The 22,770-nt window shown below is 40.3% G+C and overlaps 1 protein-coding gene across 6 annotated transcripts in view; it reads right to left on the reverse strand.

Annotated features, from left to right (window-relative positions):
* The window catches only part of LOC308525966 (uncharacterized protein), a 627,300-nt gene extending 606,990 nt beyond the window's left edge, over positions 1-20,310 (reverse strand). For 3 of the 6 annotated variants that reach the window (XR_013996500.1, XR_013996501.1, XR_013996502.1), the window contains exon 1: positions 19,902-20,310. The gene's annotated coding sequence lies outside the window, so the exon portion shown is untranslated. The remainder of the gene's footprint in view (positions 1-19,901) is intronic. The other 3 variants (XR_013996503.1, XM_081100858.1, XM_081100859.1) reach the window with 2 other exon arrangements.
* Positions 20,311-22,770: the final 2,460 nt, after the last annotated feature.

A 22,770-nucleotide genomic window follows, 5' to 3' on the forward strand; every position in this document is an offset into this window, starting at 1 on the left:
TCTTCAGTAATTATTGAGAAGATTGAGTTCAACTTATAATAAATCTAGTTGAAAACTATCAGCCTGTATTGCAGGTTAGTGTTTTGAGACAGAGGTTTTTCTGTCTAATTATTCCACAAATATTTATTGAGCACAAATGTTTACTGATACTTCCTGGGGAAAAAAGATATAGTCATTCCCTTTTGAGAAGTTAAAAGTTTATGAGGAAGAGAGACAAACTTGCAGTGAACAGCCTGACAATGCTCTGATAGGTGCTGTGGCCACCCAGGGCGGGGACCCCCCTGACACACCCAGGGGAGCAAGAGAAGCTCTACTATTGCATTTTGAAGGATGAGCAAAGCTGGCCAGAGAAGGCAACAGGAAAGAGAATCTTCAGAAGAGGGCAGGCATGATCATCAGCTAATTTTTAGACCGAGTGCCCCAACAGCAGTGTCAAAGATGAAGTGACATAAAATAATGAGGATCTAAATATAAAAAATGACAGCGGGCATGAAAAAAGAAGCCAAGAAATATTTATGAAATAGGCCATAAAAGATGTGGTCTTGACTGATCAGGGAGAATGAAGAAGAGTGAGGGGCTTAGGACAACTCTAGGAGAGAGGCTGGCTGGCTGGAGCACTGTACTCCAAGGAAGGGTCACAGGAGAAAAAGCAAGTAAGAGCAGAGAAAAATATTTTTTTAATCAAAATACAAAATCAGACATGCTACATATTTGAGATTATGACTGAATTTGCAAATATAAATTTGTGGTCTGAAGATATTCATTGAGGAATATTAACACAAATTTCCTTCCTTCTCATGTTTCCTCAAATGGAAAGTATTGACAAGAAAGAGACTAGTAGACAATATAGATTTTATAATATTTATCCATTTTAGACCCTCCATTATGCAATCAGAAGTATGGCTTCTTCTTGATTACCTTTTTTTTACTCTACATCACACAACAAAATCTTAGCCTGCTGTATTTTAATGAACATTGACATACAAAATGAAAAAGAGAGTAAAACAATAACACTTTTTTAAATACTTTATTTGCAAATTAATAGTGGTGACTTTTTCATTTGGGATCCTAATTTCAAATTAATTCTTTCATTAAAATTCATATACATTTCAGCCCTGGCTGGTGTGGCTCAGTTGGTTGGAGCATCATCCTGTACACCGCAAGGTCTAGGTTCAATTTCTAGTCAAGGAACTTGCCTGGGTTGTAGGCTCGATCCCCATTCAGGATGCATATGGGAAGCAACCAATCAATGTTTCTCTCTCACATCAATGTTTCTCTCTCTCTCTCTCTCTCTCTCTCTCTCTCTCTCTCTCTCTCTCTCCCTCCCTCCCTCTCTCTCCCTTCCTCTCTCTCTAAAATCAATAAAACCTTTTCCTTGGGTGAGGATTAATAATAACAATCCTCTTAGCACCTCTGTATTTAAAAAATAATTCAGATGCATTTCAAAACCTTATGAAATTTCTTTATTCAAGGACTTTTCATAAAAATCTTAAAATCTCTTTCTGATCACATAATTTTTGCAGTAGTATTTTCTTTTTTTTCTCTGCTTCCAAATCTGCACTGGATACAACAATGGCCATAAAAATGAATCCCATCTCAAGCAGGACATTTTGAGTCAGAAACATGATTATCACTCTGTACAGCTCCCATTAAATAATTTCAATAATAACCAAAACTCTTATATAATGTCCTCTAGGATGTTCTATTTCAAGATCTTTAATGCTAGAACATAGATGAGAAAATTTATATCTTTACTATGTACTTCTATGTTCACAAATAATGAGTCAACCTTCATTTGACTATACAACTATGAGTCACCAATAGAATACTTCCATTCCAAATCTAACCAGATTTTACCTACCCATTATAAAGTAAGGAAGCCTTGTGTACCCCAGCAATAAAAAGCATTGTCTACATCAATGTTTTTCTAAATTGCCAGTGCTGAACCATTTGTAGATCATGAAATCAATTTGGTGAATCACAACCAGTCCGTTTACAAAATGAAACAGAAAACAGTAGAGTAGATAATATCACAGTGCATTACATTTTATAAGAGTATGTATGGGTTTTGTGAAAGTTTTGTATATATGTATGTACTAGGTCATAATGTAAGTTATTTCTTACCAAGAGTTGCAGTCAAAGAAATTTGAAAGCCCCTGGTTTAAATAACCTCATTCATGGATGTTGTTGAAAAATGTCAGGGGGTTATAGCTCAAATATGAAGTGAAAATAAATTTTATGAAATGTGAAGATTTATTTTTGTATAACAGCTCTCTGAAAATCAAGCACTCACTTATTTCAAGCTGTCAAGTATCTTACAGAATAATACCTAACAAATAGGATCAAAGGTTTCTCCCATACTGTGTTTTGTTACTAAGAATATATGGTCCAACATCACTAAATGACAGATTCTCACTTGCTTGATTTAGCCTTGCTATTTAGTAGTAATTATGGACAGAAGTCTCATTTAGTTGCATTGATCTTGTATTTAACTTTAGAATAAATTCAGAAGTTGAGACATAAAATGCACCATATGAGTCCTTAACCCATGAAGACCCATAAGAGATAAGAAAGCAACTGTAATCCTCATGAAAAACATACAAATGCATGTTATCTTTATGTATAACTTATGTACACACACCCAAAGCCTTATTAGTGTGTATAAACTATAGGATATTCTACTGCAGTTAAAGAATAAATGAACACAAATACAATTCTAATGATTGTGCATCCCTGTAATTTTATGAGAAGGCTAAGAAACACTAAAAGTTATGTATAATGCTTTATCTATGATACCGAGAATAAGTTTTATCTATGGAAATGGTGAAAAGCTTGGCCTAATACCATACCACCAGTTATTTCTCACCCTGTGATTCTGTAACTGACATATGTTTACAAATAAATTTTAAGTTAATAGTTATCAATAAAGTATTAGCCATGAGTTTGATATTGAAATGGTCTAAACATTGAATAGTCCTCTTTTGAGAGAGTTATAATAAGTATGGGTTTATATTTTATTTCATTTCCATCATTCTATTCCTTAGGTTCTTTATGGTGTTTTTAAAAATCCATAATATAATTCTATGGGAGTTGACATAATAGACTGTAACAGCTGTTATGGTCTATTGTGTAAATAAGTAATTACAGAATTTACAGACTATCATGTAAATATGTAATTATGGACTTTTTAAAATGTGCATTATTTACTCCATAGTCTATCGTTTACATATGTAATTATGGACTTTAAAACATGTATTATGTACTCAGTCTGTAACAGCTCCTTGGGACAGAGTCATTCTGGCCTATCGGGTAAACATGTAATTACAGAAATGTTTTAAATATGTATTATTTATCTGATAGTGCTGCTACAGATTATCACATCCATACGTAATCACAGATTTTTAAAAAATGGTTATCATTACTTTGTACAATGCTTCTGCAAGTCAACCCAGAGACTTTCCATTCATGGATCAGTTATCCAAAACTATGCAGTGATTCTATCATATAGAAATATTTGCAAAGAATAGTGGTTTTCTGTAAGCGACCTACGTAAATTTTCTAGTTTCCTGAAGAAGTTAAAGAACTGACCCCAGCCGAAACCAGTTTGGCTCAGTGGATAGAGCGTCGGCCTGCGGACTGAAGAGTCCCGGGTTCGATTCCGGTCAAGGGCATGTACCTTGGTTGCGGGCATATCCCCAGTGGGAGATTTACAGGAGGCAGCTGATCGATGTTTCTCTCCCATCGATGTTTCTAACTCTCTCTCTCTCTCCCTTCCTCTCTGTAAAAAATCAATAAAATATATTAAAAAGAAAAAAAGAACTGACCCCCCAAACAACAAATTATTTCGAGAGGAAGGATGCTTTTATAATAGTCTCTAGCTTAAGGTTCTATATTTCATTTTTCCATAGGTATCCATAATATTTATTTTTAAAAGCCAGAATCTCTTAACATTGGTTTCTTTGGGCAGTATATCTGGAATGCATTTCACCTGTTATCTTCTTTCATATTCACTTCTGAATATCTTAGGATGACGATTTAAACCAGTTGCCAATTTCTGTGGTGTAAATACTTTCACCAAGTCTGATTCCAAGCTAGCTCAAGTCACATATCTGCAAAACCATAATTTCTGGTAGGAGCCTGTTTTAGCACACCACTGCCTGTTAGGCCTTTTCAAATAGCAATAATTGACTTGTGGTACCTGAATCTCATCTTATATAATAAAAGCCCAATATGCAAATTGTCCCCCTCTGGAGTTCAACCATTCGCTATGATGTGTACTAACCACCAGGGAGTGGCGTGAAACGCAGGAAGGCCCTGGCCAGCAGCTGGCAGCCAGGGGAAGGAAGACCCTGATAGGCCCTGATCACTGGCCAGGCCTAGGGACCCTACCCGTGCACAAATTTCATGCACCGGGCCTCTAGTTTACCATAGAAAGTCAGGAACAAATGCCCAATTGCTAAGGGCACATCAGGTGTTTAAACTTAAAATGTAGTGGCACACCCTCAACTAATAGTGACTAAGAGCCTCTGTAGTGACCTCTTCCCTGGTTCAGAAGATGCCTCAACTTCCTCTTAATCAAGTGTGCTGGGCAGCATTCAGAGGACACTGTTTGGGGTATTGGATAAAAGTCCAGTCTTAACTCATTACATGAGGTACACCTATGAAAATGGTTTTGCAAAAATATTTTAGAGGTAATTTAAGTATCAGATGGTGGTCCAGCTGAAGAATTTTAGGATCTAAGTCTATGATGCTATCTCTCTGTGATTTAATAAATAAATGAGATAAAGGTTAAATATATCACTTTTCAAGAAACTATCCATTGTCCCACAGCTGTGTATTAACATATATAATTGCCATTTTAAACTGAATAATAAGTGATAAACTCAGCTAGACAACTCTGAAGACCAACCTTTAAGAGAGTTGCCAAAATAATGAACTTCAGATACTGCTAATACCAAAACTAAGGACGTTAAAATTGTGTCTTTTATTTTAATATTAGACTTAAACATTGTTCTGAATTGTAATTCAGAAATTGAAATTTTAGAACTTTGCCTAGTTCAAGTATTTTTTTAAAAAATATGATTGAATATTCATAGATAAATCATAAAGATGGATAGTATATTCAGTGATGATTAATTATATCAGATATTCCTAATTTCCTCTTTAAGGGGGAATATGATGATTCCCTTACAGAGGACAGACAAGGGATCAGCACATACATATGATGAATTCTCTATACAGTAGGTCGTGTTAAACACATCATGCTGTGTGGCCAATATAACAGATGACTAGAGAAAAAGAGCTTTCAGAAAATTTCCACCCAAAGGGAACGAGATATTACATACATTTGTCTAAGATGCTTACACGGGTTGTTTCATTCACCACTCCAAACACCCTGTGGAAGACAGGACCTTCCATACACGCTAAATTTTAATTGTATGGAGCCTTTTTCAAGACCTGACACCATAGGTTGCATACCTTCAGGGAGAGATTGTGTTTCCCAACGTTTAAATCCCCATGTAGAGCAAAACACAAAATATACATTACATTAGAGTATCACATGGCCAACTACTGACTCGAGCATGCCAGGAAGAGGGCAGGTGCCGCCTGCCAGAGGCTGCAATTTAATATCCTGCTATAAAAGCAATAGGAGGCTCCTGTTCATCTGAAACCTAGAACCTATAATAAAAACAGTGAACAATTCAAAATTGGCACCTTAGTCCTACTGGCTGATTTTTGTGCCAGGATTTTTTTTTAAAAGCATACCAGAGTTGCAAATTGTGTACAGTCCCCTGACACATCTGAGCTCTTCCTATTTGTAAGGTGGAATTGTGGGTAGTGAGGGATTTAGTATATAGGAAATTGTGTTTTCTTTGTTTTAAGGAAATAAGTGTAATATATGTCCCAGTGGTTCTTTGGGGAACTCACTTATTCTGGGTTTATTAAAAGGCTGAGCTACATAATTTTAGATAAAGTAAGATTTCAACAGTTAACAACCTGGGGCACAGAAATGGGAAAGCTAAGCCAGAATTTACAAACGTTCATTTCATCCAGGTGCATCTCACTTTAAACAATAAATGCATCCTAGGAGTGAAGGGAAAATAAAGTACTTATAACTTGAATCATACTTTAAATTAAGTAGGGATATGGTAACTTAAAGAAAGCTTCAGCTGGTTCTTTGGTAATGTGATGACCAATTTGTAAATTATCAGTTTATGAAACATGAATTTTCAGATGTTAGATTTTAAAGCACAATATACATAGACATATATTTATATATGTACACATACTTACAACTATATGTCCTCCTAAATATTCTAAAAGTCATACAGTTAAGATCAAAATACAGGGAAGGCATTAATGTGTAGCTTGATCCATACGGATTTTCTGGGTTTAAATGAACATATGAAATATTTGCTTGAATAAAGATGTGGTAGAAAAACAAAGGTTTCCACAATTGCAGTTATCTGTGAAGTGGGAGTGCCGAGCGGTAAAACTCCGTGTCCACTTGGCTGCAACAATTAATATGAAGCTATTTTCAAGGTGGGATTATGGGCAATGGAACCTCTAGGGATGGGCTGTTTTGCCCATGCGTTAAATCCTCATTTCGAGTGAACTTAATGAAAAGATTGCAATATGTTCTGTCAATGGTTCCCAGAGCATGGAGATGTCTCTTTCTTTTTCCCCTGAGTAAATGTGGTGAGATTTGTGCTGCATTTTATGGATGGAAATGTAAAGAGAATGTGTGCTTTTTTACTTTGTTTAGAAGTCTTGAAGATAGAGAGGCTTAAACTCACACAGGGACACGCAGTTGGTCTGGGATGTAGCACTGACTGGATACACAATCAGTACATTTGTAAAGTTTGCTGTGTTTGGGGAAAACCTCTAACTTTATAAAATATGAAGGAGAAAGAGTAGAGTTTTTCTATAGCATTTTAAATTAGGCAATAGCTGTTTTCAACAGAAGCTGGCTGGTCTGCTTTTAAAAAAAAAAGTTTTTATTTATTATTCTAACTGATTTGAATTCACTAGTACTGTGTGCTCCAGCCAGAATAAAGACTTGCTTTGCACAGAAATGTTCAGAGGCTGTGATACAGTCAGGTGTGTGCATATCTCATTTTCATAAAAAGAGAGACTATGGAGGATAGCAAATAATGCACAATACTGGTAAGTAACAAAAAGCCCAGGGTAGAATAGATAGGGACAGAAACCAATAGGTCACTCTTAGTATATGTGCCCGTAGGGGCCCAGTCAGCTTTCAGGCACACTTACCACACACCCCATCTCCTATGTACATCAATGTACATAGGGCCTCTTGGAGCTGAACTGACACTCGGACATCTGCTTGAAGCCAAGGGCCACCAGAGATGCCCCCAGAGCCAGGTCCCCCCTTCTCTCCACCCTCCTCAATCCATGCCTTACATAGGACCAAACTTGTTTTTTCTCTGGTTAAGAGTGCATCACTTTGGATTCCTGGGACCAAAAAATATTAAGGGTCCTGTCCTAGCAAACAACTCAGAGAGGCTCTTCATAATCAGCACCAGTGACCCAGTTACCTTAATCCCTGAATTCTGTCCTTACCCGGAACCCAGGCATCAAAGGTTTTGGAATCTAAGCAAGTCTTGATTCTTGATTCAGCAGGCCAGAGTTTGTTTTTGTTTTTGATACCATAGTATTCTTTTGGTAGAAGGAGGTCTTAGAGATCATTTAGTCAACTCCCTTCACTTTATAGTTACGAAAGCTAAGGCCCAGGAAATTAACATGATTTGACAACAGTTGTTAGTGGCCTAAACATAGGTGGACCTTCATTCCATGGAAAAGGAAATAGCATTTATTCCAGTAATTGTAAGGTAACATTTGTGTAAAATGGCTGGTGCCAGAATAAAAACTAAGAAGAGTTAGGCCAAACTGAACTAAAACTATGGACCATCCCCAAAGCTGCAGTAGTCACCTGATACAGCAGGATTGGCTATAATCATTAGAAAAGCTCAATAGAAGAAAAGTTTTGATAAATCAGTGATTTGGCAAATTGGCCATTCCACAAATAACTCAGTCATGGAACTGGATTTTGGTGCACTGACTTTCAGAGAAGTAATTTTTGGAGCAATAGTAATTCAAAGAATTATTCCTTCAGAATTTGTTTTCTGGTAAACTGACCAGCTTCTGATCACCAGATAGTGAAGCATAGAATCCTGACTCCAAAACTCAAATTCTAGCCTCTTTCTAACCATGTAACTCTTGGATATAAAATAGAAAGATCTTTGAAGTTGTCCAAAGCCAAAGAAATTATATACAGACTAATTTTAGACCACTGAGAAAGTTCCTTTTAAATGTATTAAAATAAGTATATTGAATAAAATCTCACAGTTGGGTTGAATGCAAATCTTATACTACTACATGTCCCAGCAGAAGAGTGAGATACAGTGATTTTGACTTGCCTAGTGCGTCAGGGCTTTTCCGGATACCAAGAGCCTTAATTTGAACAAGATTCAAACATTTATATTCATATCATGAGGATCTGTCTGGCCACAGTTAATTTAAGCACGTCACTTTATCCCATGTACAGAATATCTAAAGCTTTAAAGCCGATTCGGGGAGCCTTTTATTCCTGAAACACAAACACTTACAGAACGCTCTCATTAACTGGAACTTTCACATCTGCACTGAAGTGAAAATGGAACCTAAAGCTCTGTCCTACCTCATGTATGTCAAATAACCCAGATTAGAGAGGGTGTATTTGACAATGGCATTTCATTCAGACTTTAGAGGGAAAAGAGTTGGACAAGTCATAAACCTGCCTAACCGTGAAGAAAAAAAAAAAAAAAAGATAAGTGCAGCGATGTTTTAAAAATGCACTAAAATAAAAACTTCGAAAATACTTGATAAAGGCAAAGTTTTGCCTGTTACTCAGTTGCCTTTACCCCACTTTGGCACAACCATTGGAAAGGTGTGCGTCCACACCTTTAAAGCTAAAATCACGTCCAAGTCATCCGGAGACACAGACGGAATTGGGAGTGTTTCCATGGTGGAAAAGAAACAATAATTACTTGGTTGCCTCTTCAGGTTAAAATAGTCTAGGCCAGTTCTGCCCACAAAATACAATGTGAGCCAAATATATAGTTTTAATTTTTCCAGGAGCTACGTTTAAAAAGTGAAAAGAAACAGGTGAAATTAATCTTAATACATTTTATTTAACCCCAATGTACCCAAAATATTAGCGTTTAAGATGTAACCAATATAAAATATTGAGGTATTTTACTTTTTGTAATAGGTCTTCAAAAGCTGGTGTGCATTTTACACTTACAGCATAACACAATGTGGGCTAACCACGTTTCAAGCACACAGTAGCCACAAAAGGCTAAGTAGGTGCTGTATTGAACAGCACAGGTCTACACCCACAGTCTCATCTGAGAAGGGAAGGTACTTTGAAGGTACTGGAATTGGGTGCTTCTGCACTGAGAGTTTGTTTACTTTCAATTCTGAACATTGGGCTGCTATGAGAATATACACCAAAAAGATCATCTAACTCACGGCTGAATGCACACCCCTGTTAACATGCGAGTAACATTTCCAAACTGAAAAATGTTTGGGCTGCCCCTGGTATTCTAAATATTGCAAAACCAGGCAGAGAAGAAATACAGGTACCTTCTTGTCTTCCCTGCACTCCACCTCCAGGCATCCTCAGTCTCTACTCCAGTCCTTCCACTGGGTAATCAAGAGCAGCCATTTCCGAAGGTGATTTTCCTTCCGTTTGCCTCAGCCGCTCTCTCTCCTTCTCCTGCTCTTCAGTGCTGCTTGCATTCCCACATCTCCATCACCTGGCTGACCCCTGATTATAGTCAGGAGTCAACATTGCTTTCACTTGCCCTAAAACCTCAAGGCTACCCCAAAGACCAGCCGTGGGCAAACTATGGCCCGCTGTCCGGATCCAGCCCGTTTGAAATGAATAAAACTAAAAAAAAAAAAAAAAAAAAAAAAAAAAAAGACCGTACCCTTTTATGTAATGATGTTTACTTTGAATTTATATTAGTTCACACAAACACTCCATCCATGCTTTTGTTCCGGCCCTCCAGTCCAGTTTAAGAACCCATTGCGGCCCTCGAGTCAAAAAGTTTGCCCACCCTTGACAAAGACCATCCCAGACCACCCCAAATACCCAGACCCATGTTCCCATAGCAAACATTGTGGGATCTTAAGTCACAATATTTTCATTGGGTCTCTTTCCCAACAATATTATCACATCTGTTAATTATTATTCTCTTTCCCCCAACCAGACAGCGAGCTCCTAGAAAGTACCCCATGTACCTTTGTAGCTGCAGTGCTTAGCATAAAACAGGTCCTCAATAAAGGCTCATAAAGATAAAATGTTGAACAATATATTGAAAGTATAATCAAGTTCATTTATTCAAAGAACAAATTGTTCAAAAGTATATGTCTAACATATTTTATAGCAAAAAAAATAAATTAAAATTCAACCAATAGTTACCTCCCAAGTTCCAGGTATTGTGCTAGATCTTGAAGCCAGGGAGGTAAATGAAACTCCAGGCTCTCAGAGATGGCAGTTAAGCAATGCTTAGGGCAAGAGCTTCGCAAAGGAATGTGAATACCCATCACCTGAGGGAAGCTGTCGAAAAGCAGATTCTGATTTAGGAGGTCAGGGGTACAGCCTGAGGGTCCACATTTCCAACAAGTTCCCAAGTGATGCTGCGGGTCCAAGGACCACACTTTAAGAAGGAAAGGACAATGGCCTGGGAGTCAGGCCAGACTCCTGTTGTATGGTTATGAGTTACTCCCTTAATACTGCCATATCTGCTTGCTCACTCTTCAATTGCCTGGGAAAAGAGAGGAGAAAATCTCTGTATTACCTATACACTCTGCAATTCACAATATCCATATTCTGTCAACCTGCAAAGATGATAGGACCAGATCACTGATTCTCGGTCATCTGGAGCTAATTTCAGAATGCTGATGCCCAGACAAAGCCCAAACCCTGTTACCACGGGATCTCTGCAGGCAGGGCCCAGGCATCAGTATTTTAAACTCCTAGGGTTGAGAACTACTAATGGGTGTTACTAGCATTCACTCTTATGCTTTCCTTTCTTCATTCTCTTGGTCATAGAGTTCCTTTTTCTGGGATACTGATCTGCATTATTATTATTATTATTAATCTGTGTTGGTTACTAACTCAATTGATTGGTGTTAATAAGGTCAGAGATGAGCAAATAATGCTCCCCTGTCAAATAAATTTATTCCATTGGCAGTATTGCAATGCCATTGTTGGTCCAAAGAGCCAGATTAAAGTCATTGTGAAGTATTATTTCCAATACTAAAAAGGCAACACAAAACCCATACCTTGATGCAGGTCATTGTGCACAGAAGAAAAGCTATGCTGATGCCATAAGGATCATCCCCCAAGCTTCCTAGCTTTCTGCTGTCACCTCTTTGACTCACAAGATCAAAATGAAAATAGAGATCTTTTTTCAATGAAAAATAGAAGAACCAGCATCCAAGAAGCCACTGGATATTTTTGCCTTGCAAGTGCAGTCAGATCCTAGATTCTTTTAAAATTAATTTTTAAATGAGAATATTTTAAATGAAAAAGACCACAGTTTGTAACTGTCCTTCATCAGTTTTCAAAAAGGAAAAGATCCTTTGTAATTCTCACCACAGCTCTTGGCGCTAGTTTAGGAATAGAAAGAGACATCCAAACTTCTGGTCTATACTTTTAAGATACCTTAGTTTCAAACCTGATGGTGTCTTTAACTTTTTTATTTGCTTGCTTGAAGTAAGAAAGAAAAAAGAATTAGATTCTTTCAACATCAACTCAATTAATAAATTGTTCTGTCGCACAACAGTAGCACATGTTACTAAAATACTAATTGTTTCCCCCTTTATCAGTTTTCGCTTTGGTCAAAATATGCTGCCCTATACTTTTCCAAGAAGAGATATTTGTGTTTCACAAATATATCAACAAATAGCTAAAAGAGTGCACCTGTAACCAAAACATTCTGGGATTTGAGAGGCAAAATATATATGATGTCCTGTTATCTTCAAAGGCCTTAGAATCTGTCTGAGAAGATTAAACTCAGCTTCTATGAAAAGATAGCTAAAATTACGAACAAAAAAATAATAAAAGCTAAAATAGTAGCTTTAAAGAGTTCAGAAGAGGGATCTCTCACTTCCAGCTGGGATGGGCTAATGGAAGGCTAAATAGAGAAAGGAAAGGTTTCACCTGAACCTTGAAGGATGAGCAGGGATTAGATCATTAGCCCAGAAAAAGAAAGTCTATGACCAAGAGCATAAAGAAAGTGTAAGATGGGCTTAAAAATAGCAATGAGAGAAGTAAAGAGATTAATGAGACAAGAGTGTTTGACCTGTGTCAGGTGAAATATTCCATGTCATCCAGACTTAGATCCAGAGGATTAAAAACTATGGACAAAAAAAAAAAAAAAAAGGAGGGGTTATTAGATTAGTTCTCTTGCTCTCCGGGGACAGGGTAAAGCTGATAAACATAAGTTGGTAAAAAGAGTTAACAAAGATAAGGTAGGATGGAGCCAGAATGGATGTGGAAGGCCAGACTAAGGACTTTTATTTTTAAATTTTCCCATAAGTAGTGGGAAATGGATGAAGACTTTTGTTTGCTTGTTTGCATACTTGTTTTAAATATCATAATAAAAGTCATGTTTTTGGAAAGACAAACTTTGAAGTCAAAGATAGCACACATTGGAGTGAAACAGACGTTGAGGTGGAAAGAAAAGGTTAGTAGAGTGATATAGAGACGCTCATATGAATTGTAGCAATAGAAAGAGGGACGTGTCAGAGAAATTATGGAGGAAGAATGAAGGTGGGACTCGGTGATGAATTAAATCTAAGAAGTGCCCACCGGTGCCCCCACACGTAAACTGCTGGCACCCACTTCTTCACGCTGAAGCCTGTTTGCTGGGAGCACCTGTGGTCTCTGCTTGAGGTCTTCGGCCTGGCTGAGGGAGCATGTGTGGCCACACCAGACGTGCCAGAGAAATAATGCCCTTAGGTTCAGTTTGAACCAATAAGAACAGGGACTTAGAGGATAAATGCTGCATTCTCCTCACCCCTCCATTAGAATAGCTTGTAGTTCTACACTCTGCCTCAGACTACCCCAATGGGATTAAACTTCAATATCCCAGTTACCATTTGCTTAAGAATCCACCATTTCTTTACTTTCTTTTACTTTGTATCTCCTTTCCCCACTCCCTAATCAGCATCCCCAGTGAACTGGGGCACTGAGATCCTTGCCTTGGCGTCTGCTCCTAGAGGAACCTAAATTAACAGTTAGGAAGAAAATAGAATTGAAAATTAGGTAGAACAATGCCTTCCACACCCAAAGACGTCCACATCCTAAGCCTAGGAACCCGTGAATGTGACACCTTCTAGGGCAGTGGTTCTCAACCTTCTGTTTCTTTGTTACTAATGTTGTGGCCCCACCCCATAACAAAGAAACAGAATTTCCGGAGGATGAGGCCCAGAAATCAGGATTTTAAAAAGATCCCCAGGCGATTCTAATGTGCAGCCAAGGTTGAGAACCACTGTTCTAGGGCAAAAGGGAGTTTGCAAATGTCCTTGAGGTTAGTGGAAGACCATGAGCTGGAGCGACTGTGCAGGTGTGCCCCATCAGATCACACGGGTCCCTTCACTCAGAGGCTGTTCCTAGCAGTGGTGAGAGAAAGGTGTGACTGAGGGAATGGTCAGGAAGATGCAACACTGAGAGGGAGGAAGGGGGAGATAAGCAAAGGCAGGAAATGGATTTCCCCCAGAGCCCTTAGAAAGGAATGCAGCCCTGCTCACACCTTGATTTCAGTCCAGTGAGATGTGCCAGAGTTCTGACCCTACAGAGCTGTAAGATAACAAATGGTGTTGTCTTAAGCCACAACGTTTGCAGTAATTTTTAAAACGGCAATAGGAAACTTATACATTATTCTTACAGTAAAGACTACTGAAAATCTGAGGGGGTCATAAAAAGTGAAATAAAACAGAACACATTGATGTTTCAGGACATATTGATGTGAATATGTTGAGTTCTGTGTGTTCTTGATTGTTTGATATTCTTAGAGAGTCATAGTATGTGTGTGTGTGTGTGTGTGTGTGTGTGTGTGTGTGTGTGCAGTCATTCTTCAACTAATGATGAGACAGGAAAGATGTTTGGTATTTGTTGTGCTGTGTTTTGTTTTAGCCAGGAAGTTATTGTCGTTTAATCAGCTCTGTTAATTCATACGTGATGCCTTCAAGAAGATATATACTTTTCAAAATGTGTTAGAATAGAGGAAACTATGGCAATGGATAATAAAATGCCATTGTCAAACTCACTGTCTTTTTCCAGTGCTCAGTTTCACCTGGGCTATATTTAGAAGCTTTCATTTGGAAAGGAAGGCTCTGTGACAAATGTGTTGTATAAGTACAGTCTCTGGATTTAAAAATTTCATTGAGCTGTGGCAACACACACAAGGACTTGATGTAAAAATTTTGACACATTAATTCAGAGCAAGTTAAAGTAACTTCCAGTGCATTGTTAGAAATATATAATCCTGGACACATAGTTTTATTGGAGTGTATGGTTTTTGCTTTCAAACTCGACACCTTTAGAATATTATATTCTGAATGTTTTACTACATTTTAATCCTGCAGTTTCATTGAGTTTCCCCATTTCTTTCAGCCCCTGCCTTTTCCTACTGTCCCTCCAATCTTTGTCCTTTGAGGGGGAAGACTGGGTGTCCAATCCCTCCCTCCCCTAAAATAACTCATAACAGGGAATATTAAAGCTCACAATAGAATATTAAAACTGGAACCCTCTGGTGAGTGGGATTTGGTAAGAGGGTTAGGTCTGGTGCTTCTATACAGAGTTCTGGGGCAATACTCACCCTTCCAATCTCTATCCATTACATGAAGCCTATCTTTCTGACTGGTTGTCTGCCTGCCTGGTTCTTTTTATTATTATTAAGTTATTACATATGTGTCCTTATCCCCACATTACCCCCATTCCCCCCCCCACTCATGCCCTCACCCCCGCTGTTGTCTGTGTCCATTGGTTAGGCCTATATGCTAGCATATAAGTCCTTTGGTTGCTCTCTCCCCCTTACCCCCACCCTCCCCTACCTTCCCTCTGAGGTTCTGACATGTATACTGTAGTAATGGAGCCCAGTTGTGACTGAGGCTGGGTCCTGGGCCTCTCAGCAAAGTCTGGTCATCCTCTGACCCCAACAAGATTCTGTTTCCACGAGCTCCCCTACTAACTGGCATAGAGCTCTCTGATATCTGTATCTGGAAGCTCACTGATGATTAAGAGTTGGTGCTTCTTTGAACCCTGCCTTCCCTTAAAACAAGGTCCACAGATTTGGGTTCGCCTTGCTCTGTCGCCTTGGTTATTCATATTGCTGCTTCCTCTGACGTGAGCAGCAGTGAAGATGGGGGGAGGACCATCTCGGCTACCCTGCTTTGTTTTCCACAGCCTCTCTCAGCAGCCCCCCCCCCCACCCCCCAACTACTGATCCAAACATACAGCATCCCTCAAAGCCACATTAATTAAATCAAATTCCTATGCAACAGAAACCCTTATCTATCTGCAGATGGTCAAAGCCCAATGTTTTGCTTTTACTTCTCCCTTTCTCACAGTATACCATTCATAATAAAATAAGCTCTAGCCAAACAAATTTTAAATAATTCACTTTATATGTATCCGAAGTGTAAAGCCTACGATCTTTTCATATATTGTAGATTCAGTTCCATCACGTAAGTGGCAGGACAGGACAATAAATGCTGCTGCTCTCTCTGGTGGGCTGTGTAGCCCGAGTCTCAAAGAGGCCTCTGCTTACAGCACATCCTGACTCTGCAGATATGACACCAGATGCACACGCCTCTCCGAAAGAAAGAAAAACACTTCCCCTAAATACCAAGATAATTTGCAGAAAGGCTATATGGTTAGAAAGCATTCCGTTGGGGCTTAAGAAAATGAAATAAGGGAGAAAGCAAGTGTGAAAAACATTGAATTTCAAGTAAGGATGGGCTCAAGTACCTTAAAGCCCCAAGTAATCTGTGTACCTAGAGCTTGGGGACTCTCTACCTCAGTGGATTGCGGTCCTGTGGCCATTTATCCCCAAATGACTAAAGAAGATGATCCAAGAGGATTACCTGTTGGCACAGGCTTTTAATGCTGACAAATGTGGCTAGTTTTGAAGGCAGGTGCCTTCCACAGCTTTTACTTGCAATGGAGTTTTTAATGTACTTGATGCTGTTTTAATTCTTTCTACTAAGGTCCTGTTTTCTCTGAGACGTGGGCTTGTGAACTGAGGATTTGTCACCCATAGCTCCTTCCAAAAACGTCATCCTGAGACATTCTTCATTAAAATTATCTACTAAAGCTTTTTCACCATCTCTTTCTCTTTGTCCTCTCACAATCTTGCTTTTGATCCTAAACCCTCAATCAACTCTACACACATTAATTAATGATTCATTAATGATTTCCTCTTTGCCTCTCATAATGCTGGGGACCACTCCCTTGTTTTTGAAACTATCAGACTTGATGTTAGCCTTGATTTTTTTGTTTGTTTGTTAATCCTCACCGGAGGATATTTTTCCATTGATTTTTAGGGAGAGTGGAAGAGAGTGGGGAAGACGGAGAGAAACATCAATGAGAGAGAGAGACATCGATTGGTTGCCTCCTGCACGAGTCCTGACCAGGGCCTAGGCCCAGACCAGGAGGAGCCTGCAACCAAGGTGCCCTTGACCAGAATCGAACCCAGGACCCTTTGGTCCACAGACCAAAGCTCTATCCACTGAGCCAAACTGGGTAGGGTAAGCCTTGATTTTAGAGATATGAAAATATCCTAATTGTCCTATATTTTTCGGTAGAATAACTCTTGGATTTGTTTTGTTTTTGCTTTCATTTTAATACATGTTTACCAGTTAATCCATTAAAAAATATCTACCACAAATTACGGCTCCTTTTGTTACCTGACAGAAGAACAGACTGAGTGTTGAATGAAATTCTATATGAAGCAAACAATCTACACAACTCCTAATCTATCATATGATTAGAAATATAAATTTTGCAAGCTACTTAGGCAGTTTCCTAGCATTATTGATATATTGATTACCAATGATGAGATTAAAGAGTAATCACTGATGATATCCATTCCACCAAATTCCAACTCCCTTGGAATGTTCCAGAAATTTCAGGAAGGCAAGGAAAGAAAAAACATGCCAAGGATTTCATAACACAGTGTAGAGATTCATTTCTAACATAGGTTGATCACAAATATGTGCCTCATTGGGGCCTGAGATTCACACTTCCTGGTAGGCAAAGTCTAGGGTTAGGCATTGATGACAAAGAACTATTCCACTCTAGCAAGTTACACAAATAAGCATTTCAAGTCTAAATATCATACATTAGATTTGACAGTCAGTCATGAAACTGTACTCAGAAAATAAAAGACGGTGCTATCTACCAAAGAGAAGTATGTCAATTTTAAATCCTTAAGTTTATTATAAGTATTTTTCCATTTGGAGATGGTGTTTCTATTCGGATATATCTGTATATATTGCAAATTCTTCCACCAGAAAATATCTTGCCTCCCAAAGTCATATATAGCACTAAATCTTCTTTCTTCTTTAGTTAAAAAAAAAATTTAAGGCCATGATAAATATTGATGAACCTTGGGAAGTAAAGAGTAAACATAAAAACAATTTCTTACTCTAAGTTCAGGTTTAACAATGTGCTAATAGCCCATAATGAAGATAACAGCCATCAGTTAATCAACCCATTACGTTGGGATCAGAAGTGTCAACTCAAGTGTAGTCTACTAATTTACTGACCTTTATTGGGTCAGCAAGATCTATAACCCAAAGACTGATCTTTCTGCCTCTGCTGAAGTCACTTTGGAGACCAATTCACTGCCTTCCATGATTATGATCTCTGACCTAGTATGGGGCAGGGAGTCAACATAAAATCCATTTATGAGAATGTGCTTGGAGTTACTGAGTAATGGAATCTCAAATTAACTGATGAGTTAAGTGTCTGGGTAGAAGCTTATGGAAGCACCGGCTTTGTTTTTCTAATGTCCACACAAAGGTGAAAATGGACATGGGCAATCTTCTGGGGGAGAGTCTGACCCTGGTCAGTTCTGAGTTCTTGAGTTAGCTAAGGCTTGCCAGCCATTCCCATGCCTATACTGCTTTGTGAATAAATCTCAGTTTTTGAATGCCACTGGGTCAAAAAGAATTGAGTATCGAGATGGGAAGGTGTAGGTTTGCTTTATGAAAGATGTAGTGTGTTGGATAGAAAGTTGCTTTGGTGATTAACCAGAAAAAAAAAATAGATATAATTTGGCTGAATCTAATAAATAAGATTCAATTACCCAAGGTTTGCTACTTTCAAGGGGAAGGAAAGAAAAAGTAGGGGCATACCTTATTCCAGATGGGGCTTTGAGAGGATATACTAAAGTTATGAATCAAAAATTCATTCACTTGAACCGTATTTGTATAGAAAGTATAATTGCTATGAAAATACAAGTTATTTTTTTTTTAACAATAGCATGTTCTTTCTCGGGTGATAAAACAATTCACTGAACTACAAGTTACAATGTCCACTAGTAGCCTATCAGGTAAGTGACGTGAGAGGCCCAAAAGGATATGTGCAAACGAAGCACCTGGGCGTGGTTCTGTTGCCCTGGTCCCCCCTCACGCCTGTGCCAAGGCAAAGGCCACCAACTCCAGTCTTCATCTTACACACAGTCCTTGGCTGTGATTCCCCCCAAATAAGATACAGATAAGATACATTAACTGAGGTTCTGGAAAGGGGAAGCACGAAAAAGAAAAAGCAAACGACTAAAATGCACTAAACATTAAACAAAAGTTTTATTGGAAAAAATATTGAGATTAACTTGAAGGACCTAGGATTTGTTTTGCTCTCTGCAAAGGAAAGATGTCATCCGTGCCGATGAGGTCTGAAGGGTTCCTTCCAAGAAGCCATCTTTCCTGGGGACAGAGAGCCCCCTCTGTTGCTGGTGAATTGCCCTCTATATTTTCCCCCTATTTGTTGCCTTTGTTTTTCTCCCCTGTCATTAGCCAATCTCCTAGTATCACCGTGCCAATCTCAGCACAAAGACACTGGTCTAAAAGCCTCTGTAGGAACAAGACATCCCTCCGATGGGAGGGAAAAAAAGTGAACCCCGCGGCCAAAAATGATGAAGAAAGAGGTCAGCCTTTAGAAAAGCTCGCAGGGCCTTGGTGGCTGTGGCAAGGCCAGCCTTTGGAGATGACCTCTTGCGCAGGTTCTTAACCCTAAGGCCTGCCTCCGAGAAGCACAGAGGGGAGGAGGAAGGGAGGGTGAGAAAGGTCATGGGGATGGAGGGCCAGAGAGCCACACAGGAGACACTGAGGACGGAAGGCCACATCTTTCAGGAGCCACCTCCACCCTCCACCCTGGCAGGGTCACCGCCCGGCCCCACCTCCTGGGCGGCAGCGCGCACAGCTCGGTCCAGGGGGCAGTGGTGCAAGGCGAGCCCACCCGGAGGCCAACAGCTGGGCTGGCCCAGGGGGAGAGGGGCCTGATCCCAAGAGGCGACTGACGTGTGCAGGGGGTCCTGCTCTCCAGGCTGCTCTGCTGCCCCCACCCCAGCGCCCCCATCCCTGCCCCAGGCTGCTGCACCGGCGGCGCTGAGCAGCAGCAGCCCCAGTAGCCAAGGAACGGAGCCAGAGCGCCACCGAAATCGGGAGCCCAGCTGCGCCGGGGGCAGGAGGAGGGGGCCGGGGCGACAGACGAGGGGGAGTGGCGGGGCGAGGGCGGGGGCCGCCGGGGGCCGCGGGGCGGGGTGGCGGCGGGGGCGGTGCGCGCGGTGGCCGCGCCCCGGGCCCGCGCCGGCGTCACTTACCCGGCCAGGGCGCGGGGGCAGCTCGGCCGACTCCTGGGCGCGGCGGCGGCTCGGGGCCGGTGGTCGGGCAGCCCGGGCGCTGCCAAGTGTAAACAATCCGCCATGATTTCTTTGTTTAGCTAATTGAACCTGCCGCCGTCTGGCGTCCCAGGCGCTCCGGCTCTCCCTCCTCTCCCCTTCCCCCCCTCGCGCGCTCTCTTATTTATTTGTCTTCCCCCCGCTCCTCAGTCTTTCCCTCTTTCTTGGGGCTGGGTCGCTGCTTTGAATGGGGAGTCGAGGCAGTTGGGTGGCTGGTGCAGGGAGTGCGGCGGTGGTTTTTATAAATACAGGTGAGATAATGCCCAAATATCAGGCTGAGGTGTGATTTCTGCCGGAGGAGGAGGGTGCTGCTCTCCCTCCCTCTCTCCTCCCCCACCCGCCCCAGTTTAGTGCCGGACACACGGGTGCAACTCCCAGACTCCCAGGCCCCTTTCCTTTCCGCAGAACTCTGGTACCCAAGTTCACAGGCGGGTTTGGGACTCAGCGAAAGAGCCAGGTTCTTCGCTTACTTTGGAAACTTCGAATAGAAGTGCTGTCCGACTGCTTAAGGGCATACAGAATGGTCTCCACTCCCGGGAGGAATAACCATAATGCAGTGTGCTCATCAGGGGAGGTGACCTATTGGCGTCAATTCAACTCCTTCTTTAAGAAAACATCAGATTCTCTCTCTCTCTCTCTCTCTCTCTCTCTCTCTCTCTCTCTCTCTCTCTCTCTCACACACACACACACACACACACACACACACACACACACACTGTCCAAAATAGCACCACCGCAGTGGAAAGCTCCCAGAGGAGCTAGGAACGGGACATTTCGCCTCCCTTTTGTATAAATTATTGGTATTTATTTTTGCACAAATATTTGGGGGAAAGCGTTGACTGTGAGCATTTATTGTGAGTTTAACACTTGGAGGAAATATTTAGGTCCTGGTAGGAAGGCAGGCTCAGCACCTCTTTATCTGTGTTTTCTGTGGATACAACTGCATTTGATCAGTAGTCACTATCGTTAATGCAAGCGTCATTTAAGTCCTGTTCTAGGCAGATTTTATGATGAGATTCAGGTAATCCGTGGCAGAAAAATTCTAGGGTTATGGACTCATTTATTTAAAAAAATTACTCTCTCGGTCTCACTTCTATTTGTAACCACTAAAAAGTATTCAGTATTTTAATTTGTAAGGAGGATTGGAAGTCATCTATAGCTTGCAGTGAAATGGTGCCTACGTTATCATCAGAATTAATCTCATAAAAAGAAGTTATTGCCTTACCTGTGATTAATTCTGTGTGTGGAAAGCACGATTAAATAGAATAATGCCATCCTTAGAAGTTTGGACCAACCACTTACAGGTCGAAAACATGTTGATGTTGTAGGTAAGAGGACTACCTGATCCAATCAAGAGAACTGAATAAGGAGTATTTACAATATAGGCCAGTCACTGTGGTTGTATGAAACAATAGGTCAATTAATGCACAGGTGTTCAAGCATTCTGATTATGCATGCAGAAAACGAAATTACATTGCCAAGCTATCGAAATGACCCCAAATCCCCTATTTACACATGGCTTTAGTGTATTCCCTCAGGACAGTTCAACCGAGGTTATTACCGTGTTCTTTTCCACACTCGTGATGTTTTTCTCTATACCATCCTGAATTTTACAGGTTTTCCAAAACTCTAACTTAACTCTTACCTTACAGAACCCACCTTGATATTTACTTTGTTGCAGCTATTGTGCCTTAGTTCTCTTGGCATCAGATATGAGACTTCTGAGCTTCAGGGCTATATGATCGAGGTCTTTGAGTAGGGGGTTTCTGTTCTAAGTACACGGAGGAATTTCTTTTATTGCAAAAAATTGGACTTAAGGAACCATAGTTTCACTTTTAAAAGTTAGATGAAAAACAAATATTTTCAGATATTTAAATAAAATAATTAAAAATGTGTTTAAAGACTTGGCCTGCTTATGTAGAATTGCTGATCCACATTGACATTAATTGTTTCTAACACAATTGAATTTTGCATATCCACACCATTTTCCTGTCCATCCTCAGATTCATTTCATTTGTCACTTTCCATGAGCCGAGATTTATTTTGAAAGTTGAAGGGAGAAGTGCAAGTAGAACTGAGTAGCCCATTCCACATTCTCATCTCTCTCTTTAACCAGGTGTATTAGAAAAAACTCAGTCTTCTTCCTGTGTGTCTCCTTTACTTGCACACCACATTCACAACACTTCACCTCTAGCACATCTGGTCATCAACTGTGCAGTCTTTCCCCACACCAAGCAATTCTCATGACACCAGCTGGCAGTTCCTATAATTTAGGTCAATTCTGACACTATCTACCTGGAGGTGGTGTTGAATCCCACAAGTTAAAGTCTCAGTCCCACAAGACTGCCCCTCCCCCCGCCCCATTTCAGATGCCCATCCTAAGTGACAGGTCCCCAGTTTACCCACAACTTCTGTCTGGCTTGGCTACAAATCAGGAGTTCCTATGCCCTTCTCCCAACTTTGATTAAATTAATTTGCTAGAAGAGCTCACAGAACTCAGGGAAACACCTAGTTGTAGGTCCAATTTATTATATAATAAAGGATATAATAAAAGATACAGACGATGAGCCAGATGAAGAGATATTTAGGGCCAGGTCTCAAAGGCCCCATCATTGGGGATGGGATGAAAATTCCAAGCTTCTAATCATGGCTTGATCAGCCCCCATCCAGGAGCCATCCAGGAGTCTACCAGAGTAGCCTCTGTAGAAGAAAAGTTGCTCTTAATGCTTTTATTTCTCAGAAATGTATTTCTCTCACTGGCCACGGGTTCAGTGATGCAAATTGCTTTAGC

The sequence above is a fragment of the Myotis nattereri genome, assembly GCF_964212035.1.
Source record: "Myotis nattereri genome assembly, chromosome: 10".
Lineage (NCBI taxonomy): Eukaryota > Metazoa > Chordata > Mammalia > Chiroptera > Vespertilionidae > Myotis > Myotis nattereri.